This window comes from Lolium rigidum, chromosome 1 (assembly GCF_022539505.1).
Source record: "Lolium rigidum isolate FL_2022 chromosome 1, APGP_CSIRO_Lrig_0.1, whole genome shotgun sequence".
NCBI lineage: Eukaryota > Viridiplantae > Streptophyta > Magnoliopsida > Poales > Poaceae > Lolium > Lolium rigidum.
The window spans coordinates 148,535,655-148,544,090 of record NC_061508.1 but is presented as its reverse complement, the minus strand read 5'-3'; the positions used below and the strand labels follow the sequence as shown (position 1 = coordinate 148,544,090).

The 8,436-nt window shown below is 47.3% G+C and overlaps 1 pseudogene; it reads left to right on the top strand.

The window, feature by feature from the left end:
• The first annotated feature begins 1,007 nt into the window (after positions 1-1,007).
• Positions 1,008-8,027, top strand: LOC124682952 (annotated as a pseudogene).
• Positions 8,028-8,436: the final 409 nt, after the last annotated feature.

Genomic DNA, 8,436 nt, shown 5'->3' with positions numbered 1-8,436 from the left:
CTCCCCCTTGTGAGGATCCCTCTTCCGAGGCACCGTCGAATAGGCAACGACAGGACCACAAGACCATCAAGGCTGATCTCAAGTGTGAGGCGTCGGCCGTCGCGTTGAGAGAGAGAGAGATCCCGCAGAAGATGATGTCCGAGACACAAAAGGCGTTGGCCAAGAGGGACGAGAAGTGGCGTCGGGACAAGTAAGCCACCGCCACCACCTTCATCGACCTCACCAAGCAGACCATAAAGGCCCAGAAGATGGAGGCCGTGGCCAAGTCGCTTACGGAGTAGAACATGATCATTTTTGTCGACTTGAGCATCATGGACTCGGAAGAAGAAACAAGCCACCATCCGCCAACGTGACTTTTGATTGCCCACATTTATCCTACTTACCTTCTGGCCTTTTGGAATTTCTCTAGCTTGTACTTATATGCATGCATTTGGTGATTTACTAAAATTAGACGAATTTAGAACCCCTATTTTTATGTGTATGATCTGTTGGCAAATTTGGTTTTAAACTAAGTCTTTAGTTGAGCGAACATAAAATGCATCAGGCCATTGGGTTACCCGATCCAAACATATATTAGAGCAATTTGGTGTCCACCACCTAACCTAAACTGACAAAAAAGACATTTTTTATACCAGATTAGGTGTTCAGGAACTAAGTTAGAGTCCAATCAACTCGATGACCATTAAATTTTCATCGTGATTCGTACATACGAGAATTACACATGGATATGTAATTGCACATGCATGTACAATTGCATATCCTTTTCCCTACTTACACGTGAAACTAGGTTAGCCACGTTCCTTTTTTATATCCCAAATACTCCCTAGTTGCATGTGCAATTACACATGGAGTATATCGGACCGTTGGAGATACCTTAACAAAGACGATCAGCAACATCTCTCTATTACTATCAGTGTGGGCACCATCACGTCCCCGTCCGGCTTTGCCCGTGGTCCTTGTATTTCATACGTGCAACTTGCCTGCCCCTCCGTTCTCCATAGTATAGAGACCTCTCAAAGCTCAGTGAGGTGAACCGAGTGCTATGCATTCCAGAACCACATCCTCCACCAGCTGGTGTAACAGTTAATGGGTGAGGCAACCTTGGGCCTGAGGGTCGTCCAGGTCCAGTACCCAAGGGAGTCCGAGTCCCCCGGCAGGAGCAGCAGCAGCTGGGTGGTGGAGATGGAGAAGACCATCGGCGACATGAACATCGACCCTGCGGTGGAGATGGCGCGCTGGAAGCGCCACTCCATCTACCGCGTCCCCGAGCGGATCAGGAACCTGCACAACAGCAAGTCCTACCAGCCGGAGCTCGTCTCGCTCGGTCCCTTCCACCACGGCGACCAGGAGTTGCTCCCCATGGAGGAGCACAAGCGCCGCGCCGTCGTGCACCTCGTCAAGCGCTCCGGCAAGCCGCTGCGGGACTTCGTCGCCGCCGTCGCCGAGGTCACGCAGCAGCTCCAGGACGCATACAAGGATCTCGGCGACGAGTGGCGCGGCCCGGAGAACAGCGACCGCTTCGTGGAGCTCATGGTCACCGACGGCTGCTTCCTGGTGGAGGCCATGAGGATGGACGCGCTGCGGGGAAGGTGCACGAGGACTACGCGCCCAACGACCCCGTCTTCAGCAAGTACGGATACCTCTACCTCTGGAACTACATCCAGTCCGACATGGTCGTCGTGGAGAACCAGCTGCCGCTCCTCCTTCTCCAGAGGCTCCTAGTTGTTCTGGACCATGACAGATATCAGGTAATTAACCCTATCCTTCTCTTCCTTCTTTAATTTCTCGTTGTTGCTTCCTTCTTAATTAAACCGATCCCCTTCTCTCTCTAGATTCTAGATCTCTCCCTGTCCCTGATCTGTGATCTCCACCTAGTTAATCATTAACGATGATGATTTTTCTACTTTTCGAAAAGGAAGAATTTTATACTACTTAACGCAGTGATCGAGCAAAGCTTAGCTAGCTGCATTTTAAATGGATTTAGGCTCTTGGCAGTTCAGTTTCGTCTTATTGGTCGCTCGGCCTGGGGTTCAGATTAATTGGCGTACAAGGCATCGCAAAGGAGCCAGTTTTGTTGCATGCCGACCTAGATTAGACGCATGTCTTTCCTTCTAGACGTCGACGGATGATGACATGAGTATTGGCGGCCAGTGGGGTTGATATGCGCGAAAGAGACAACTTATTTGAGGGAGCTATTTAATTTTGGAAAAAGATAACCAAAAGCGCGTGGAGGCCGGCAGGTGCGATGCCTGCCTTGAGTCTTTCCCCTCCCTCTATATAGCTCGATCTGTAGGCTCTCTTTTTATCTCTTGATTCCTGTAGAGGTAATCATGGAGTCGGGAGTCCACTGCACCAGTAGCTGCAGTGGAGTAAAAGCAAAGAGGCAAAGAACACTACTACTCCCTCCATTCCAGATCATATGGCTTACACGCATTCTTAGGTTGTAAATTTAACCATAATAATACAAGATGTATATTATAAAATATATATCATTAAAAAGCTTAGATGTTCTACTTTTTATTGATATAGATTTTATGTTGTATAATTAATATTATGTTAACCAAATTAACAATCAAGGGATTTGCGCAAGCTCTATGAAATGAGACGAAGGTAGTATCTCCATTTGACGTCTCTCGAAGCGGCCCTATGCTTTTTTTTGCACGCCAGCTATTTTATCGCCCCAGCCACGTGCCCTATAGAGCCTTTCACCTAGTGCGGTCTAATACGGTGTCCGGCGTGAGGCCATCCCCGCTCCACAAAGGATGCTGCGGGCGCGCCAGATAGAGCATGGAAACTCGTCGCGAGTGGCGGGCCCAACGCGTCATTGACACGGAGGTTTAAATCCGTTGCCTACCTCTGGTCAAACGGCGTAATGGCCTCGCGGCTTTCCATGGGGACATAGTGAAGCGTCTCGTCGTGCATGGCCATGTGGCCATCCGCGATGGCGTTATTGCTACTAACACTCCCGCTACTGATTCGCATGTCGTCGCTGTATAAAAACGTGACCCCTTCTTCTCGTACCTTCCAGACCATTTGCGACGCTCTCTCGACAGCGGCCCCACAACCCAGATCTCGTCGATGTCGCCTTGCCGGAAGAACATCCTCGCCGCGAACGGTTTCGGGCGCGCCAACCTCAGCGTGGTGGAGGCATGGGCGTTGTACAACGTGCGCTACCCTATCCCGCCGGACATGCGCCTACCAAGCAGCGGCGGTGGGAAGATGGCGGACAACGGGATCGACGTCCCGCCGCCGCCAGTGTCGGACACGTAGCGGTGGAAGTACGAGTTCATGGCTTAGTGCCTACGCCTTAAGCCGAACACCTGGAACAGGGAGGGGCGCATCCGCTTTTGGGGAGTACCCGGGAGCACGCTCCCCACCTTCCTCGATGGCCTTCGCAAAGGCGGCCCTAGGCTGGAAATGCCAGAGTCGCCGCCGCCATCGCCGATGGCTCCCTCCTGCTGGCAGCCGACGAGGACGGCGAGCTTGTCGTCCTCCCATTCGTCTTCCTCGGGACCGGCGCGGTCAGTGCCATCCTCTCACCGCGCCACCCTTTACACCGTGCCGAAGCCCGAGGTGAAGGAGGAGTATGCGACGCCTCCCCCAAACCGGAGGCGCGGCAGCGGCGGCGGGATCATAATCCGCGAACCGGGTTCCGGCAGCAGGACCCTCCTCGTCCCAAAGCCGGAGGTGAAGGAGGAGGAGGACGACGACGATGAGGCCGTGAAGGTAGCGGAGTACCTCCGTTGGCAGCGCCTCATCGCCAACAGCGATGACCCCGAGGACTGCCCAGGGTACAACGCGACATACATGACATCGTTGAACGACAAGGACGCCTGGAGGGGCGACATCAACGACGTGATCTCCATGTCCACCCGTGACTCCGGAATGCTGCTCGTCGATCTCACCCACGACGGCGAGGAAGCTAGACCCAATGGCGCGGTGAAGGACGAGCCCGTCGACGAGGACGCCGACCCACGCGGCAAGCAAGGCGTCGACGACGACAACATGTACAATTTTCGCCAGTAGTACGATCGCTTTGGCCGCCGCAAGTTCTACTAGTTTAGTTTTAGGTTTAAAATTTTATCGAATTTTGTTAAAATCCAAATCCATGTAACATAATAAATTTGAATGAATTGGACTGTTTTTAGTTAAATTTAAAAAAAATCTAAATTTCTGTTTGGGAAACTCGACTGGAGGAGAGATACGCCCTAAACGCAGCACCAAACAACAATGTCTTCTAAACGTTGGATTCGACGCTTTGGAGCATCATTAGATGCTCTAATGATGTGCACGCAAACACAACTCCACGTACGCATGGCCAGAAGCTTGCAGGTGATTAGGACTACACAACAAACAATGTCACAATAAGACGTGCGCCTTGTTTATCCATGTGGAGTCTGGCCTTGCTTATCCATGTGCGCCTGTCGAGTCGGAGGATGGGCCGTACGTTTTCAAGGAAAAAAGCACTGACCAATAAGATGAATTAACGCATGCCAACTGCCGCCGCACGAGATAGAAAAAATACGGCGCCGCTGTCTAGTACAGTCCTTTAATTTTGGTATTTCCATGAAATCAAGTGAAAATAGCTAAAAATAGAAACTAGTCGGCTGAAAAATACCAAATTGTCAATGGATAGACTTCGATCATAGAAAAACTAGGATCCTCAGCACTACTTCTAATGGCTTGCAAACATTAACTAACAATGTTGCTTTTAGAATATGATCAGGATAGTATATTCATATTTATCACGTATTTGTTTTGTTAGTACAGTAGTTGAAAGCAATCTAGGGAGGGTGTTTGGTCCAATCTGAGAAGGATGATCGGTTTCTGTACGTGGTCTACTGTTTTTCATGTGGTGTATTATTGGACCAAGGACCATCCATGGATTCTATCGTAAGTTGTTCACTTTTGTCCATTTTTGTCCAGCTCAGGTGTTATAAGCAAATTATTAAGTACGAATAGGAATTCCCAAATGTTGTGTCCTGCGTTCATATCATATGCATGCTCCGCTTTAGATACTGCTAGTTTAGAAGCCGAATTCCGTCTTCTGGCTTCTGAAAGAAAACGGCGCCCCCATTTTTATACAGGCAGAATATTATGAAAATTTTCAAGTACTCCAAAACATGTCCGTGGCGTGTTCAAATATAGTGCAAAATACCGTGTTTAACTGAAAAGCATGCATCATATATCAAGAAAAAGCAGATGGCCACAATCCCACAATGGCCACAACCCATGTTCCGAGAAAAACATGAATATCTTTTATGCCGCCACTTCCATCACCATTGGCAATGGGTGCAAGACGCCTTTTTAGGAGGCTCCTTGGCTTAATGGAAGAAAACCAAAAGATATTGCACCCTTCATCTTCGCAATCTCCCAAAGAAAAACTTGGAAGGTTAACCAGGCCTTGCATTATAGAGTGCATGGGTGGAAAAAATCAAGATGGGAGATAATTTCACCATGTAACATTTCTCACAATGCGGTGACCTTTGGGTTCAATTACAAGACATGCAACTTAGTGAGGAGGTTCAAGACGAGATTACTTGGAAGGCAAGTGGACAATACTCAGCCAAGTCGTCCTATGAGGTGCGATTCCTTAGCTCCATCACCTCCGTCCTATACAAAATTGTTTGGAAAGTTTGGGCCACCACAACGGGATTTGGACCGCAGATCGCCTCCAAGGCTGACAAAATTGTGGGCTATGCCCTCTTTGCCAACAAACGATGGACTCGGTTTGCCATCTATTTGTAAATTGCCGCTACATCATCCGTTTTTGGAGCTTCATTCGGGATTGGTTGGGCACCCCTGATGTACAACCAACCCAATGGGCAGGTCTTTCTATAAAGCATTGGTGGAGCACCATGACGGGTAGCTCTAGGCCTAACCGCAAAGCCATCGCTACCCTCATGCTACTAGTCACTTGGAAGATTTGGAATGAACGCAATGCCTAGGTCTTTCACAACAAGCTTGCGCCACCTTTAGTCATCCTTTATCAGGTTAAGAAGGAAGCTAGGTTGTGGGTGTGTGCGGACGCAAAGAGCTTCGGTGAAATTATGTCGGGAGAGTAATTGCTTGTATTTTTTTCGGTTTCGGTTCGGACTATCTTGCCAAAAGCTTCTTCTTAATTAATGAATTGGGGTAAAGCTTTTGCCCCCGTTTCGAAAAAAAATATTCTCATGTTCATAAGTAGATTACTTCCGAGAAAGCGTGTAGTCAAAATTTTCTAACTCTGAAGAGTGATACATAAATATTTACATTAGTAAGGTGAAAATGTACCTTTAATTTTGTCATAAATATATTTTCATAACATATAAAATTTGTTCTTGTAAAAACAGTGGTAAAAATTGCATAATTAAGACCCACTTTGTGTCTAAATGTCATCTATTGAAGTTTTAAGAACATAATTTTTGTAGATATTTGTTGGAACTCACACACACATATATAGCAGTTTTCATTTATCAAATGTTAATCCGTGTTGATGGGCTCCAGAACATAGAAAGCTATTCCTATTAATTACACATTTTGCTTGTTTAAAGAGTTAATTTTCTAGTACGTATTTTGTAGTAAGAATAAAAGCATGCGACAATATTTTCTCCATTAAGTTATTTATACGATAATCAGATGAAAGAAAGACATAGATCTGTACTCTTGTCATGGTATAAGATTGTAGTAACGCAGATTAATCAGATCATTAGACATTAGTGTTGTTAAAATTTTATAATACAATGATATTTTCAACGTGGTCACGTAAACATAATAATAAAGATAAATGCATCAATCATATCCATGTAGCTCCATTTTGAAAAATAAAACAATCCATGTTAACTCCAAGTTTATGTCAGATGATTGCTAGAGTTACTTGTGCAATACATAGGGGTGCAAATTGGTGAACCTTTTTTTACTTCAGTGAAATGGACTGAATTTCTAAAAATCACATCAGTTTAAGAAAACTTAGCTCATTTGTTTGAACTAAAGAGGGTTGGAGACGTTGAGGGTCAGCAATGTACACCTATAGCAACAAGCACGCCAGAATGTTAGCTAGTATTACTAGTACAAGTTGACAATAATCCATACATTAGTTGAATGATGAAGAAAGATGCCTTGCGTAGTGGGATAAAGTCAGATTCAGTAGGTCGTTAACTATTACATGAAGCTGTTCATTTTGTTTGGAAAAACAATGATACGGAGTATTATCGCCCTTGTCGCCATAATATAGAGATTAAGGCAACGACCGTGTTTGCTCTAACTTGATGTCAACTGATTTCTATAGAACGCTTCAGGAGTGAGCAGGTTGGTGCTGGATTCTCTCTGTCCGTGGCGGCGGCACTTGGTTGGGATCAATCACCTTGGACTCCATCCTCTGGACATCTTGTACACAAGCCTCACCCACGGCGACCACCAAGAACGCACCGGATCGACGGCGTACGTGATGCCCTCGGCGATGGAGATCTACGAGGCAGGGATTCATTTCAGGGTGAGCGATACTGACAGCCTCCTCGACGTCCACTTCGAACGCGGCGTGCTAAGCATGCCAGCGATCAGGGTGGACGACAGGACCGAGAAGAAGTTCCTCAACCTGATGGCGTTCGAGCGGCTTCACCCCGGCGCCGGCAACGACGTGACGGCGTACGTGATTTTCATGGACAACATCATCAGCTCCGCCAAGGACGTGGCGCTGCTGAGATCCAAAAACATCATCGAGTGTGGCCTGGGCAGCGACGAGGAGGTAGCCAAGCTGCTCAACAACACGCTGAACAAGGGAGGAGTGATGAGTCCGTCTAGCAGGCTCCACGACGTGCAGCGGCAGGTCAAGGCCCATTGCAGGATGAGGTGGAACAGATGGCGAGCCAATTTCATACAGAGATACCTCCGGAATCCCTGGGTCTTCATCTCCCTCGTTGCTGCCGTCGTCCTTCTTGTGGCCACCCTCTTGCAGACGGTGTATACTGTTTTGCCTTTTTATAAGCCATGAATATATACCTTGTAATCTTTATAGCTTGTATTTAAGTATGCATGTATTCTTTATCCAACTTGGCTAGCTCATGAACTATCTCCTGGCGGCGCTGTTCTCCAACCCCTCCCCACCCCTTCCCCTATGTTGTCGGTCGAAGCCCGGTTGCCATCAGCGGTGGCAGGGCTTCACCTCCCTCGCGCGTGGTGGTGGTGGCGCGGGAAGCACAGCCAGTTGGGGTGGCGGCGGCAATCTGTTGAGCAAGGCGGACTGGAAGTGGAAACGGCGATGCCTATGGGGAATTGCTGGTGGAAAAAAATCCTATACGACCCAACATTGTACGACCCGGCCGTAGATCTTTTACATAGATCTGCATTGAAATTCTACAAATCAATTAATATAAGAAAATTATGATACTAGTACATGATATCATGCATTGTGGACATAATAACATATAATAGTATCATAAACATGATACTTTTATATGA